Here is a 16,992-nt window from a genome sequence, read left to right as displayed (position 1 = left end):
TTAGCTCCATCTTTTGACACTTCTTCCACTCCCGTCCTTGCACGCTACACCGCTACGACAAAGATGACAGGGAGAAGACGCTGTCGAAGATGAGCCACGTAAATAAGATCACCCACAAAACGGTGCATCCTGAAGCGACTTTCAGAAAGCAGCTTGAAGATGATCTGTAAAATATAATCAATGCAACATTTTGACCAAAGAACCACGATTACATTTTATGTAGACCACAAAGAAGTGGTTTACATTTAGAAAGAAAATAAAATATGACTCATAGGGGTGTAACGGTACTTGTATTTGTATTGAACCGTTTTGGTAAGGGGGTTTCGGTTTGGTACGGGGTGTACCGAACGAGTTTCTAAGCTAATGTCTTAACAAGCTGCTTTGCTTCTTCTGTCTCAGCACCCAGCATTGTCCCACCCACTCAACCATCTGATTGGTTTACATACAAAGCGGTAACAGCCAATCAGCAGTTCGTATTCAGACCTGTAACAGCCAATCAGCAGCGCGTATTCAGAGCGCATGTAGTCAATGCTTCAGCGTCGGGCAGATAGGTGTTAAGCAGGTGAGCAGCGGACTCTCCCCAAATTATAAAAATTATAAAAAACACCTCCCAACTACTAGTAACATCATTATGAGCCCGTTGATGTTCTAGAAACTTAAACTGCAGCTCTGCTCGCTCGCAGTCCTGGTTCTGAACAAATTTGAGGTTCCTACATGTGAGCAGCGTGTTGAGGGCTTGCCTTAGTCCATAAATTACATCAACATGCTGGCTCCTAATGCCCCCTTTGTGTTTCAAAACGAGGTCAGGCGTCATTTAGCGTTGCGTTATTTAGCTAATGAGCCTCTGTGGTTTTTGTAGCCGTGAGCTGCGCTGTGCTGCCCACCCGCCTCACTCCTTCAGTCTTGGAACATTCCTCCTGAAGTCGATGACGTCTCGCCATCACAGACGCTGAGCTATGGTCTTGGAATCCAGACTTGTCGTGTCCTTTGTGTGAACAGGAAGTGCTTCTGTTTGGCAACTTGCGCCTGCAGAACACGGGCTCAGTCATTCAGGACGACACTATTATGCATTTTCAGACAAAGAGCCTATTCGCTCTGCGTGTGAAAAGATAGGAGACTTATTGGCTCGAAGTTGTTGCTGTCTTCCAACAAGCTCAAGCATCTTGAAAAAGAGGTACTTTTACATTCAGTGTGGTCATATGTTATGGTAATGTCGAGGAGACAGATGCATAAACACGTAGTCCAATAAATAAATAATGAACTTAATAAAAAGGTAGTGATCATTTTAGTGAATTATCAGATGTCAGGTTCAAACACTGATGACATCTATTAAACAGACAAGAAGCAAGGAACCATGCAGACACAGAGTTCAATTTAGCTCATGGGGAGAACGCATGGCGCTGCCCACTTAGTCACAGTCTCGCCCCACGCTCACAGGTTCAGCTCCCGCGTCCATCTTTTTATTCAGAGTTTCATAGTCAACATCACTGAGGCCGCCTCTAAATGGAGTGGTCACATACAGAATGGGCCGGGGGGCCTTGTGATTTCGCCTTGTCCCAGCTTCGTCTGCGTGCTGGCATCTTACCTTCGTTGAGGTCCTTGAAGTCCTTGGCTGTGAGCGGGCTAAAACAAAGATAACATATGTGGCAGAGGCCACCCCTCAGACAAGAAGTTTTGTCCTTGTGTCATGTCTGTTGATCATGTTTTTGTTTGGCCATTTGCTGTTTGTTTTTTGGACTCCATTAGTTCCTGTTTTTTCACTCCATTGTTTTGTTTCCATGCCAACCGATTAGTTTTCACCTGTCCCCACGTCACGCACCTGTTTTCAAATACCACAGTAATATTTAAGCCACAGTTGCCAGGTAGTCAGCCTGGCGACATCACCATGTACTCACCCTCCACCATCCATGCAAAAGACCCATGCTCCTTTCTCGTCACAGTAAGTGGTTTTGTTTTAGTTGTTCATAGTTCTGCCATTGTGCAAGTTTTAGTTTATGTCCATAGTTTTGCCTAAGTGCAAGTTTTGTTTTTATTGTCATGTTTTGAACCTCCACTGAGAGCCCCTTTTGTTTATACCTTTTGTTTTTTGTAATATTTTTTTAGTTAAGATTAAAGATGTCCTTACCTTCACGCCTTGCCCGCTCCAACTTTCCTTTGCATTACAGGAAAACAAACCCCCAAAGTCCACACCTTGACACCTTGCATAGATTACAAAAAGTCTAACTTGAGTATAATAGCTACTAACTAAAGCAAATGACTTTAAGCGTACTAAAGTCAGTGTGTTAATATATACATACTTATTCTAACAATTATCGACCCATTTAATACATTATTTTACTGTATTATGTAATGTCTTTCATATTTGTATTTCTTTTTCAAGGGTATTTTGAGTTGTTTTTGGTAGAGACCAAGCTGTACTCCTGTTTGCCGTCTCGCCCTGTGATTCCCATTACTGCCCTGCACTCCAGAAGCTCACCTCTCCCAGAAACGTGTTCTTTTCCTTCTCATACCAATGCCCTTTAACTCCCCGTTTTCCCCTTTGAGTCTCTCAAAGACAAACTTTTTTAATGGATACCTTTTAAAAAGATGCCACTGAGTCATTTGCTATAACCTAGCAAAAGGTCACTCATTAGAGTTTGAATAGAAATGTTCTGTCCAAAATTTCATTTGATTCCAGTCATCTGTCATCCGGATCTAACATCCAAATCCTGCTTTATTGGCCATTTAGAGCCCTAAAAAAAAAAAAAAAAGTTGTACTTTCCTTCATTTGCTCCAAACAGCCACAGGTTATGACCAGACATTACACATGATTGATGTTGAAAACACTCATTTCTCATAAAGGACTCATTTCAATAACATTATGTTGCTTTATGGTGCAGTGACCTATTTCTCCCTCCTAAGGGCTTTTCATTACCCCTGTAGCTCAGACCCACTAGCTCACTTCGAGAGTCCTAAAAATGATATAATCTCCATTTGAAAGCTACCAGAGAGAAATTTGTGAATAAATTCCATCCGTCTGTCATCATCCGCTTATCCAATGCCGAGTCGCGGGGGCAGCAGCCTAAGCAGAGAAGCCCAGACGTCCCTCTCCCCAGCTACTAGGTCCTAACCTTACTCTCGCGCTGGGCTCCACATAAGGATCTGGGAGTTCTCAATAGGAGATGTATTTCAGAAGGCGGGGCCTTGTAAAAAAAAAAATCATTGTATGTGACTGGATAAACCACTTGTACGTTATCTTGAATGACGTGCTACTTCTCTGTGACAGTCTCTTGCTGTCGTGCGGGTTCTCAGGACCACCAAGGAAGGACATTGTGGCGCAGGTAAGACTTTCTTGTATGTTTCAATAATAAAAAGTCTCTAAGGGTTGCTTTTCAGCCTCGCCGTATACTGCTTCCTCTGCCGCTCCAGTCGCGTCTTAGTTTTCCTGTGGCTCTCTTTTGCTCCCGTTCAGCAACCACTTCCTCCTGGCTCCTTGTCGCTCCGACTGTTCTCCTGGCGTTTACGGCCGCTGCTCTTTTATATAGTGCGAGAGGAGATTTGAATTTTGCCCAGCTAGGAGACCCACGCACCTGATAATATTTGCGGGGTTGATTCCGGCACACCCCGCCTCGCTGCTTTGCTCGCAGTCCACGTCTCCTTGCCACCATTTGGCGTGCCCTGGCTTGCTGTCGGACTGCCGGCCACGCCTCCTCGCCGCCATCTTGGGCCGGGCTACGGTGTGCCCTGCCTCGCTGTCGGGCTGCCGGCTCTGCTTCGCCACACACTCACATCAAAATCAATTCATTACGCTGGTGAGAGCGACACTGGGAAATCCAAACCTGGTCGGGGGAAGAGCCAAAACATCCTTGCCACCAAGAAATGCCTTCAAAACCGTTCTCTGTTCATCTTTTAAAGAATTAATATTCGACAGATTCCACAAAATAGCAGAATCAACGTCAGCACACAACGCAACAAGGGCCCGCCATTGTTGTTTGAATCAAACAGTCGCTTCGGCGCTACGTCACATTTATGAAATCACGTCCAGCGATCCTGATTGGTTCATATTTTTTTGCTATCTGGAAGGAGTTTGCAATGCCTTCTAGCCCAGATCCTTGTGTGGAGCTCAGTGAACTACATGGGTCTGGCGAGAGTCAGGTTAACTAAGGTCCAGCTCTTCCCGGAGGATCCCGATGTGTTCCCAGGGAGACCTAGGCTGCTTCTACACTAAGGTTATACAGGGTATATCCCACCCAACCAACCCAATCCCTGTCCACACACACACACAATGCCATCGTTTAAGACCCCTTCCCCACTCTGTCCACCAGTGCAAGGCGACCTAGTACGCATGCGTGGAAAATGTGCACGTCATAGTAACCTCTGACCTAATTTGTAAACAATTTGGGGTGCACTTCTCGTCAGTGTGAAGAGCTGCAGTGTTGCTTTGTGTGCAAGTTCTTAAATTAAACGTAACTTATCTGAACAATATCCAGTGTTGTGATATTTCAATTAATTAGAATCCAGTGTGCTGGGGGGCCCTATTGTAGTGAGTCACACCAAAGATTTAATGGACACATGAAATTAAACAATGTGATGTTTTACAGATCATCTTCAAGTAGCTTTCTGAGCGTCTCTTCAGGATGCCCTGTCTTATTTACGTGGCTCACCTTCGACAGCGTCTTCTCCCCGTCATTTTTGTTGTAGAGGTGTAGCGTGCAAGGACGGAAGTGGAAAAAGTGTCAAAAGATGTGAAAGAACATTTTACAACAATCAATCTAGGGATTGAGATATCTGGTCAAGACAATCTCTCACCTTCATTCTCCATTAGTTTTTTCGTGACTTTAAATACTCCGAACCTAGACGTTGAGTCCGCGACATACTGTCGCAGTGCGGACAATAACTGATCCAGTCTGCTTTGCCAGTCTAAATGTATTCGCTGTTTTCTGTAGTCTTCCCTCGTCGACCAGGTAATACATAGCCCACGTTACCTTGTCCTGGGGCTTACCGGTGGTCTCCTACCGGTCGGACGCACCCGGGGGGCATTACATTCTTACAAATTATATTCCAGTTATTTACATGTGTTCTCATTTACTTAGGGCAGTGGTTCTTAACTTGGGTTCGATCGAACCCTAGGGCAGTGGTTCTCAACCTGTTTTCAGTGAACAATTTTTTAATTAATCAGGGCAAAGCATTTTTGGTTGAAAAAAAGAGAAAAAGAAGTAAAATACAGTACTATGTCATCAGTTTCTGATTAGTTAATTTGTATAACAGTGCAAAATATTGCTAATTTGTAGTGGGCTTTCTTGAACTATTTGGAAAAAAAGATATAAAAATAACTAAAAACATGTTGAAAAATAAACAAGTGATTCAATCATAAATAAAGATTTCTACACATAGAAGTAATCATCAACTTAAAATGCCCTCTTTGGGGATTGTAATAAAGATCTATCTGGATTCATGAACTTAATTCTAAACATTTCTTCACAAAAAAATAAATATTAACATCAATATTTATGGAACATGTCCACAAAAAATCTAGCTGTCAACACTGAATATTGCATTGTTGCATTTCTTTTCACAGTTTCTGAACTTACATTCATATTTTTGTTGAAGTAATATTCAATAAATATATTTATAAAGGAATTTTGAATTGTTGCTATTTTTAGAGTATTTAAAAAAAAATCTCACGTACCCCTTGGCATACCTTCAAGTACCCCCAGGGGTACGTGTACCCCCATTTGAGAACCACTGCCCTAGGGGTTCGGTGAGTCAGCCTCAGGGGTTTGGCTGAAAAAAGGTTGACTCCTGTTGTTGAAATACAAACCATTAAAGGCCTTCTGAAATGAGATTTTCTTATTTAAACTGGGATAGCAGGTCCATTCTATGTGTCATACATGATCAATGTGCGATATTGCCATATTTTTGCTGAAAGGATTTAGTAGAGAACATCGACGATAAAGTTCGCAACTGGTGCTGATAAAAAAGCCTTGCCTTTACCGGAAGTCGTAGACGATGACGTCACAAGTGTGGGGACTCCTCACATTGTTTTTAATGGGAGCCTCCAGCAGCAAGAGCTGTTCGGACCGAGAAAACGACAATTCCCCCATTAATTTGAGCGAGGATGAAAGATTGGTGGATGATGATATTGATAGCGAAGGACTAGAAAAAAAATAAAGAATAAAAGATAAAGTACGGATTCAGATGTTTTCAGACACATTTACTAGGATCATTCTGGGGAAATCCCTTATCTTTCTATTGTGTTGCTAGTGTTTTAGTGAGATTGAATAGTACCTGATAGTCGGAGGGGTGTGTCCACGGGTGTCTTGAGGCCAGTGTCTGAGGGAAGTCACGGCAGATACAAGGACGGCGCAAACTCCATAGATCTCCGGTAAGAGGGAACTTTTTAACACAATTTTCTCACCGAAACCTCCCAGTTGACAAGTGGTTGGGAACCATGTTCGCTTGAACGCTCTGATCCATAGTAAAGCTTCACCTCCGGGAATTTTAAACAAGGAATCACTGTGTGTTTGTGTGGCTAAAGGCTAAAGCTTCCCAACTCCATCTTTCTACTTTGACTTCTCCATTATTAATTGAATAATTTGCAAAACATTCAGCAACACAGATGTCCAGAATACTGTGTAATTGCGCGATGAAAAGAGACGACTTTTAGATGCAAAAAGTGCTGCGCTAATATTTCCTAACAGTCCGTGACGTTACGCGCACGCGTCATCACTCCGCGACGTTTTCAACAAGAAACTCCGCGGAAAATTTAAAATTGTAATTTAATAAACTAAACCGGCTTTATTGGCATGTGTTGCAATGTTAATATTTCATCATTGATATATAAACTATCAGACTGCGTGGTGGGTAGTAGTGGGTTTCAGTAGGCCTTTAAAAAAGATAGTTTTACTGAAAATGCCTAAATGCTATTTTATGAAATGTGTATTGCACACAACTTGGCAGAAGTTAGTTTTTCTGTCTCTTCTTTGGGATTGCTTTTGTGTACAGTTGTGGTCAAAAGTTTACATACACTTGTAAAGAACGTAATGTCATGGCTGTCTCAAGTTTCCAATAATTTCTACAGCTCTCATTCTTTTGTTATAGAGTGATTGGAGCACATACTTGTTTGTCACAAAAATCATTCAGAAAAACAACAGATTTAGTTACACTGCACCAATTTTGTCTAGAGGAGTGGTCAAAAATTAAACAGAAGCTTGTCAGAAGCTTGTGGGTGGCTACCAAAAGCGCCTTATTGCAGTGAAACTTGCCAAGGGACATGGAACCAAATATTAACATTGCTGTATGTATACTTTTGACCCAGTAAATCTGGTCACATTTTCAGTAGACCCATAATAAATTCATAAAAGAACCAAACTTCACAAATGTTTTTTGTGACCAACAAGTATGTGCTGCAATCACTCTATCACAAAAAAATAAGAGTTGTAGAAATGATTGGAAACTCCAGACAGCCATGACATTCTGTCATTATGTATGTAAACTTTTGACCACGACTGTATGTGTGTCCGCTTCGGGCAAACACGTGTACGAGACACCCACTTGTAACTGGTCAAAATAAAGACTTGATTGGTTGATCTGTTCTTTATAAACTACTGATGGTATCATTTTCCCGCCAGTGGCATTCTTATATTTCTTGGCTTTAGAAAAAAATGCAATTTTGAGCCAGCGACATACACTATAGCTTTAAAGGGCCCCATTTAATAGTATTTTTAAACGTTTTAAATACATCCCAGATGTCTATTCAAAGTGTGTTAGCCAATACCTAGTCTTAAAAGAATTTAGACAATTTAAAAGTGCTCTTGGCAATCCCTACTGGGAACACACCAGTGTGTGCGTGCGTGTGTGTGTGTTCACTCAATCAACTTCTAAAATACACAACGTAATTTTGCGCTTGTCCAATGTAATACTGGGGGGAGTGGCCTGCGGACCTGCAGCGACATGGGTTGTGCCAGGACCGGCTTCGAAATCAGCGTAGATGGCCCACCCTGGGTGAGTTTATCTATTCACCTGTCGCTCTGTTAAAGGCAGCGGCCGGCAAGGAGAAGGTTATTTGGAGTGGAGCACAAACAAGAGCGAGAGACAAAGACTGACCGACAAACCGATGGCTGAAAAGCATAACGAAAGGCATTTGTGGGAAAATAAATCATTGTTCTGTGACATGCAAGCGGTTGTCCTGCCAGTAATTGGTGGTCCGGAAAACCCAGAGTTGCAAGACTTCCATAATTTGGTTTGTCCTCGTGCGTACACTTAAGGATCATGGTTTTCAGCGTCTTATTTAGCCGCTCCACCAGGCCGTCTGTGAGTGGTATTTGCTGGTGCGCATCGCTTTAATTTTTTAATAATCCGCATCGTTCCTGACATAAAGGACGTACTCTGGTCAGCCAGAATCTCTTTTGGGATTCCAACTCGGGAGATGACCTGGAATGGCCTGCGCGACACTCTTTGCAGAGATGGAGCGCAGTGGCACTGCTTCGGGATAGTGCGTTGCATAATCCACAAGGACTAGCACAAAGCAATAGCCCCGTGTGCTTGGGTGGAATGGTCCGATGAGGTCCATACCCATACTTTCGAAGGGGACATCCATGAGCGGCAATGGGCGCAAGGGCGCCTTGGGGATGGCCGCCAGATTCACCCGCTGACAGTCCGGGCAGGCAGCACACCAGTGGCGCGCGTCTTCCCGGATGCCCGGCCAATAGAATCGGACCATGACCGATTGATTATTTTATTACACCCCATGTGGCCAGTCATAGGATTGGAGTGCACCGCCAGGAAAACCTTTTCCCTGTGGCCTTTCGGAACCAAGCACTGGGAGATTTCCTCTCCTGTTTGAATGTCACGGCTCACTTGGTATAATCTTTCTCTAATTGAGAAATGAGGGAATACCCGCGCTGTTCCCGGGCGCACCAGCTGACCGTAATCCACCTGGTCCCAAGAGTGGCCAGAGCCGCACCCTCCACTCCTCTTCCGGCCACGCGCATGCCCTTGCCGTGGCCGCAAAGATGTCCATAAAGGCATGGAGGTTCTATTCTTCCCCCCTGCACTGCACCGTGAGGGCTGCTGACGTTGACCGTGCTGCGCCCACCCGGTCCGCCGACGCCTGCAGGATCTGGCTCTGCTGGTGGTCCTCCTCGAGCTGCTGGCAGATGCTCGCTGCCACCTCGGCGAGCACGCCCGCGAGAGCCATCAGGGGATCGCTGTCCCCACTTCTGGTGGTCCAGCCATGTTGGGCGCCAACTTGTGGAGGTCTTGCACCTCCGGGTTCTTCGGACCACCAATTACTGACAGGATATCCGCTTGTGTGTCACGGAACAATGATTTATTTTTCCACAAATGCCTTTCATTATGCTTTTCAGTCATTGGTTTGTCTGTCAGTCTCTGTCTCTCGCTCTCGCTTGTGCTCCACTCCAACCAACCTTCTCCTTACCGACTGCTGCCTTTAACAGAGCGATAGGTGATTAGATGAATGCGCCCAGGTGGGCCATCTACGCACCTCTCTGCCCCCCCCCCCACATATATGTATGTTTATGTTGGTAAATGGTAAATAAAAACAGAATACAATTATTTGAAATCCTTTTCAACTTATATTCAATTGATTAGACTGCTGCAAAGAGAATAAATTTAATGTTCGAACTGATAAACTTGTTTGTTTTTTGCAAATAATCATTAACTTAGAATTTAATGGCAGCAACACATTGCTAAAAAGTTTGCACTAGGGCATTTTTATCACTGTGGTACATGGCCTTTCCTCAAAAAATGTTTGGGAACTGAGGAAACCAATTTTTGAAGCTTTTCAGGTGGAATTATTTACCATTCTTGCTTGATGTACAGTTTAAGTTGTTCAACAGTTCGGGGTCTCCTTTGTGGTATTTGGCGCTTCATATTGCGCCACATATTGTCTACTGGCAGGCCACTCGAGCAGGCATTTACTACGAAGCCAGGCTGTTGTAACACGTGCAGAATGTGGTTTGGCATTGTCTTGCAGAAATAAGAAGGGGTGTCCATGAAAAAGGCGTTGCTTGGATGGCAACATATGTTGCTCCCAAACCTGTATGTACCTTTCAGCCTTAATGGTGCCTTCACAGATGCGTAAGTTACCCATGCCTTGGGCACTAATGCACCCCCATCCCATCACAGATGCTGCCTTTTGAACTTTGCACCTTTTAACAGTCGGGATAGTTATTTTCCTCTTTGGTCCGGAGGACACAACGTCCACAATTTCCAAAAAACATTTGAAATGTGGACTCGTCAGACCACAGACTAATTTTCCGCTTTGCATCAGTCCATCTTAGATTAGCTCGGACCCAGCGAAGCCGGTGGCGTTTCTGGGTGTTGTTTCTGGCTTTGGCTTTTTATAGTAGAGTTTTAACTTGCACTTACAGATGTATCGACAAATTGTAGTAGCGATAAACTGTAGTTACTGACAGTGGTTTCATGAAATGTTCCTGAGCCCACGTGGTGATATCCTTTACACACTGATGTCACTTTTTGATGCAGTACCGTCTGATAGATCAAAGGTCACCGGCATTCAATGTTATGTGCAGGGATTTCTCCAGATTCTCTGAAACTTTTGATGATTTTACGTACCGTAGATGGTTATGGTCCTTGCCATAGCTCGTTGAGAAGTGTTGTTCTTAAACTGTTGGACAATTCGCTCTCGCATTTGTTCACAAAGTGGTGACCCTCGCCCCATCCCTGTTTGTGAATGACTGAGCATTTCATGGAAGCTGCTTTTAGACCCAATCATGGCACCCACCTGTTCCCAATTAGCCTGTTCACCTGTGGGATGTTCCAAATAAGTGTTTGATAAGCATTCCTCAACTTTCTCAGTCTTTTTTTTCTACTTGTGCCAGCTTTTTTGAAACATGATGCAGGCATCAAATTCCAAATGCGCTAATATTTGCACACAAAAAAACTAAGTTTACCAGTTTGAACGTTAAGTATCTTGTCTTTGCAGTCTATTCAATTGAATATACCGGTAGGTTGAAAAGAATTTGCAAATCATTGTATTCTGTTTTTCCATTTTTGGGGATTTGTATTTTGCACAGTTTTTTTTGCACATAGAATAGAATAGAATAGAGTTTTATTGTCATTATTGCAATAAACAGGTTCAAAGAACAACGAAATTGGAGCAGCTCCTCCTAAGGTGCATATACATTTTTTTGCACATGAAACTATTATTACTCTATAAAGTGTTATGTGTTAATATCCTTGGGTTGAATTAACTGGATTTGGTTTGTAAACCTATTCGGTTTTTGTCATACATGGGGGCTGTTCTGGCGTCCAACGTCATGAAGAATCTCTTTTCGCTGAGTGAGAATAGAAGAGTACTTGTGCTTTTTCACTCCAACCATACAAAGCCCAAATAATCATCCCAATATGTATTCGGCACTTCCTTAATTTTGATGTTACAGTTTTGGCCAAAGCAGCCAGCATTTATTCCAACTAGCCATAAAACATTTCCCACATGTGACCCACAACAAAACGAGTATCTTTATTGCCATCTTGATGTTGACAAAGGGAAAAACCTGCCCCTACGTGGGGTTTGCGGTGGCACTCAAAGTGATGCAATGGGTAATGACAATTTAATCCTCCAGATGAAGAGAGTGCACATCTGCACTCTTTTTTTTATTTTATTATTTTTCGCCACATGTGTAAAGCAACAAGTGGATACCTTTTTGTCTCGTTGAATTGATCCATCTCCCTGGCTGCCAAGAATTGAGGGCTTGAGACAAGCCATGTTTTGTTCTTCTTTTTTTTTTAGATGTTGATTATGACCATCAGTTTCCACAAACATCTCACTTCAAAAACAGCATTAATACAAAGTCATTCTTCTCGTTTTTTTTTTTTTTTTAAAGGTTTCCTTTGCCGTAATTTCACATCTGGAAAAGTGAAGGCACTCAAATAGCGCCTGGGTTTTGATGCCTGCAGAAATTCTGTATGCAGACTGAAAAGACAACACATTCTCGTGTGCACCTGTGATTGCAATACAATTTTTGTGGTCCAAATAACGCAAACACTCGTTTAAGCTTCCCAATCACCTTCTCCAAATTTTGGATTGTAAACATTGGCAAAGGATGCACTGTTGGGCCATATTGAGATGGTTTCCTCCATGTGCAGCAAACTTACAGGTAAATCATTTTCTATCAACTTTATATTTGATGTTCTACAACCTTAGTTTTCATTGAACATACCGTATTTCCTTGAATTGCCGCCAGGCACATAGTATGCGCCTGCCTTGAATTACTACCGGGTCAAACTTGCTTTGCAAAATAATTAGCGCATGCTTAGTATTACTGCCGGGTCAAACTCGTGACGTAACGAGTGAGACAGGCAGGATGGCGGCAAGGAGACGGCGATCGAGCGGAGAGGGAGGAGCGGAAGAGCGACCTGGACTGATGTTTTATTGAAAAATAAACAAAGTCAAACTGCTCAAGCCATGTCCTTCCTTGGTGTTCCTGGGAACCCGCAAGACGGCGGCTTGAGACCGTCACAATACCGTAGCTGCGTGTGTCAAATATGAGTCATTAAATGACTCCCGCCTCCTGGTGGTAGAGGGTGCTAGTGATCCTTATTGCGACTACTCGGCTGCAGAACAAGTGAAATGAGTGACGTGATATGTGGTGGAGGATGTAATAAAGGAAGATCTCCATAGAGACAGAGGAACTTTTAAAACTGAAGAAAGATAAGGAAGACTTCTATAAACAAGTTATCGATGCTTTTGATCAGAAGGAGTTGGCATCGACTATATTTATAAGTAAAGGTAAGACCATAATAAAGTTTTTTTAATTAAATGTGCTTTTCATGACGGTATCCTTACATCACACTCATATTTTTACTGCATGCCTTTGGTAAGTGCCGGAGTGAGAAGAGGTTTTAAAATAATTAGCGCATGCTTACTTCTACCGCATGCCTTTGGAAGCGCAGGACTGAGAAGTGGTTTTAAATGAATTAGTGCCCTGGCGGCAATTCAAGGAAATATGGTATGCTGTATTTTTTTGACTATAAGGCACTTTTAAAATCCTTTCATTTTCTCAAAAATCAACAGTGCGCCTTGTAACTCGGTGCGCCTAATGTACGGCATTATTCTGGTTGTGCTTACCAACCTCAAAGCTATTTTATTTGGCACATGTTGTAATGATAAGTGTGACCAGTCGATGGCAGTCACACATAGAAGATACGTGAAAACTGCAAAATTACGCCAGTAAACACCACCAAAAGTTTAAATGTTCCATTGACAATATAGAACATTAGACACGGCACTCAAAAATCTGTCCAAATGTTTTTAGTACGACTTCGGTAAGCTATGAAGCTGCACCGTTTGATGGACGAGTATTATTATGTTGTGTGTATAAGGAGCGCCAACTAGCACCTATTAGCAGACATTATCTGGTGTTTTGTTTTGTAGTATTATGCAAAATAAACTTTTCTTACGTTCTGGTACCTGCTGATCTATATTTGGGATCTGCATAAGTACTGAAAAGTTTCGCGGGTCCGCCATTGTAGTCAGTGGCGACCCCACAGTCCAGGGGTCGGGAACCTTTTTGGCTGAGAGAGCCATGAAAGCCAAATATTGTAATATGTATTTCCGTGAGAGCCATTTCATATTTTTTAAGACTGAATACAACTAAATGAACTACAACTAAAATAACCACAATTTCATGTTATGTAGACCACATGGAAGTGTTTTACATTTAGAAAAAAAATCATAATATGACTTATTTTTATGGCAGCACGGTGGAAAAGGGTTTAGTGCATGGGCCTCACAATACGAAGGTCCTGATTAGTCCTGAGTTCAATCCCGGGCTCGGGATCTTTCTGTGTGAAGTTTGCATGTTCTCCCTGCGTGGGTTCCCTCCGGGTACTCCGGCTTCCTCCCACCTCCAAAGACATGTACCTGGGGATAGGTTGATTGGCAACACTAAATTGGCCCTAGTGTGTGAATGTGAGTGTGAATGTTGTCTGTCTATATGTGTTGGCCCTGCGATGAGGTGGCGACTTGTCCAGGTTTTACCACGCCTTCCGCCCAAACGCAGCTGAGATAGGCTTCAGCACCCCCCGCGACTGCAAAAGGGACAAAGGGTAGAAAATGGATGGATGGATTTTATGTTTTTTAGGTTTGTTATTTTTATTACTAAAATATAAGTGTGGCAATAGTTAAACATACCATAACATACTGTATATTTATTAATTGTAGCCCGAATAAATTTAAAGGGATATGAATAGAAATAGCTTTATATTTTCACGCTTGCTCATAAACACGATACAAGCCACCTGGGGCCTCATGTAACAAGCTCGCTTATGCACAAAAACCTGGGGTACGCCCTATTTCGCGGTAAAGATGACGCGGGATGCGTCAAGACTGATGTTGACGTGGAAATGTGCACTACCTCTTCCATGCCAACTTCATAGCTGCCGTACTTATTTCGTGTGAAACGTAATACTAGCAACTGAAGGTTTCAGGGTCTGATTTGGGGTCGCTAGAAAAGAAACAGGACTTGCAGTAATTTTCCTGAAGGAATCAATAAAGTACTATCTATATGCTGGTCTATTTCTGGATGGAATTCAATGTATTATTCCATTGGTACACAAACCAGTGTTCAAAATCCGTCCAGTGGAAAGTCCCAAGTAAAAAAAGTTTTTTTTAAATTTTTGTAATTATTCTTTTTTTTTTTAATCTGTCCAATGTAATCCTTTTTCTATCGCTTGTTATTCTCGGTGTCTCCTAGCCGCTCAGGCAAATCTTATTGTCCAAAAATGCGTTTTCCCATCGATACCATGACATTATTGGCAAGTGCGTGCTCATCAGTCAATTAGTGCACAAGGAATATATATATATATATATACAGTATATACACATATGTATATCCATCCGAAGGTTTGGACACACCTTCTCATTCACAACACAACTGATGGTCCCAACCCCATTGATAAATCAAAAAAAATTCCACTAATCAATCCTGATAAGGCACACTTGTGAAGTGAAAACCATTTCAGGTGACTACCTCTTGAAGCTCATTGGGAGAATGCCAAGAGTGTGCAAAACAGTAATCAGAGCATCAGAGCAAAGGGTGGCTATTTTGAAGAAACTAGAATATAAACTATGTTTTCAGTTATTTCACCTACTTCTCGTGACAAAATTGGTACAGTTCAGCTAAATGTGTCGGTTTTCTGACATGGACTTGTTTCTTCAGCATTGTCCACACATTTTAGTCAGGACTTTGGGAAGGTCATTCTGAAACCTTAATTCTAGCCTGATTTAGCCATTCCTTTACCACTTTTGACGTGTGTTTGGGTTCATTGTCCTGTTGGAACACCAAACTGCGCCCAATGATTTTAGGTTGTCTTGAAGAATTTGGAGGTAACCCTCATTTCCATTGTACCATTTACTCTCCACTACCATGCTTGACGATAGAGATGGTGTTCCTGGGAATAAAGGCCTAATTTTTTGTCCTCCAAACATATTGCTGGATATTGTGGCCAAACCAGTAAAATTTCTGTTTCATCTGACATCACATGGACAGAGATACAAACTTCTGGAGGAAAGTTCTGTAGTCAGTATTAGTCCATAACCATATCACAACCTCCAAAGTGATTGAAGATGTAGGATTTATAAAATATTGTGTTGTGTTTTTAGTGTTTTCCTGCCTTCTCCTTTGCCTACACCTGTGCTTTTAGTGATTCGTCCTCGACGAGGGGCGGACGTTGAGGCACATCTGCTCGCAATTAGTACACTGGTATTTAGGCTCGTCACTGTCAGCTTGGCCTAGCCGGGTATTGTCTGCAGTACTCCTGTCGTGCATGCACCTGCTTCACCAGACCTGGTATGTTTTCGCTCCTTTGTCCTGAATTCCCTAACCTATGTTGTGTTTATCTCCTAGTCCCCCTAAAGTAAATAGGATAACTTTTGTTGCACTCTTGCCCTGCTCAGTGTGCCCTGGCCCTCTCTCCTGCCGACCGCTGAGGAACCTTTTTTTCCAGATTTCATGGTGTGCGTTTCGCCCTTAGTTATCCCTTTTTGTCTAATTACATTTTTTAATTTTATAATTCTACCCTGTCTCCCGTCAATGCATCCTGGGGTCACCCCCACTTTACTAAGACCCTAACAGATTGCTTGTCTAATCTAGAAACTGTTTTCTTGGATCTCATGTGGTCCCTATGAAAAAACAGGACTTATGACTTGACTGGCGGTAACTAAAATACCAAAATCATGTCAAAAAAAATTTCCGGTATCCAACACAAAAGTAGCACATGTCAAAAGTCAGTTTATTAGTACTATTCTGCGGTTAGGGCACAATTTCAGGTATAATCCACGTGTGCTACATATAGGGTAATTCCAAAAGTACATGCATATACTTGCAAAGAAGTAGGTCAGGGCACCAGCAAGTACCCGCAGGAAAGTGCCTGCACGCGGCTCAGGATATGCTCAATGTCCTTCTCGACTTGCCTTAGAATGGTGATCATTGGAATGACAGCTGAACTCTTAACGAGGTGCTGTCTCTCTTTCCAGGCTCAGGCGGAGAGGGTCCAGCAGTAATTGACCACGGAAGTTGGAAAGTTAAGTAAAAGGGAGAACCAGTGGGTTTGGTGTCCTTGAATATACATCATCCATGAAGAATGAACGGTAATTAAGAGATGTGATACTTTGGGCACAATAAGAGGTCACACCTTGCATACTTTCTCCTTTTCAGTGTTGGGAGTAAAGGCTGGTACAGTATATACTCTCGCGTCACGTAGCTTCTGACGGCGTCTTGGTTTGTTTATATTTCTCCCGTTGAGGCTGGCGCGTGACTTGCAATTCTCTTGCAAAACTCTAGGGGGCAGTGTTTTCTCTCTGAGCCACTACAACTCTTCCTAACTAACTTAATTAGAGAGAAAGCGTTTCCTGTGTGTAGTGATAGTTCTAAACTTGTAAACAATGACGTCTCAAGCGACACCAACTTTAATGTTGGAACTGTATATAATCTTTTTGAAACAATGGCCACTTTTCATGTTCATACT

The 16,992-nt window shown here is 42.6% G+C and overlaps 1 long non-coding RNA gene across 2 annotated transcripts in view; it reads left to right on the top strand.

Annotated features, from left to right (window-relative positions):
* The window catches only part of LOC133543767 (uncharacterized), a 71,350-nt gene that overhangs the window by 5,965 nt on the left and 48,393 nt on the right, over window positions 1-16,992 (top strand). The window contains exon 2 of one of the 2 annotated variants that reach the window (XR_009804520.1): window positions 16,502-16,615. The exons of the other annotated variant lie outside the window; for it this stretch is intronic. This is a non-coding gene — a long non-coding RNA (uncharacterized LOC133543767). The remainder of the gene's footprint in view (window positions 1-16,501; window positions 16,616-16,992) is intronic. 2 annotated transcript variants of the gene reach the window in all.

Source organism: Nerophis ophidion, linkage group LG26 (genome assembly GCF_033978795.1).
Source record: "Nerophis ophidion isolate RoL-2023_Sa linkage group LG26, RoL_Noph_v1.0, whole genome shotgun sequence".
Classification (NCBI taxonomy): domain Eukaryota; kingdom Metazoa; phylum Chordata; class Actinopteri; order Syngnathiformes; family Syngnathidae; genus Nerophis; species Nerophis ophidion.
The sequence above is the reverse complement of the archived record's forward strand: the minus strand, read 5'-3'. Positions and strand labels throughout refer to the sequence as shown.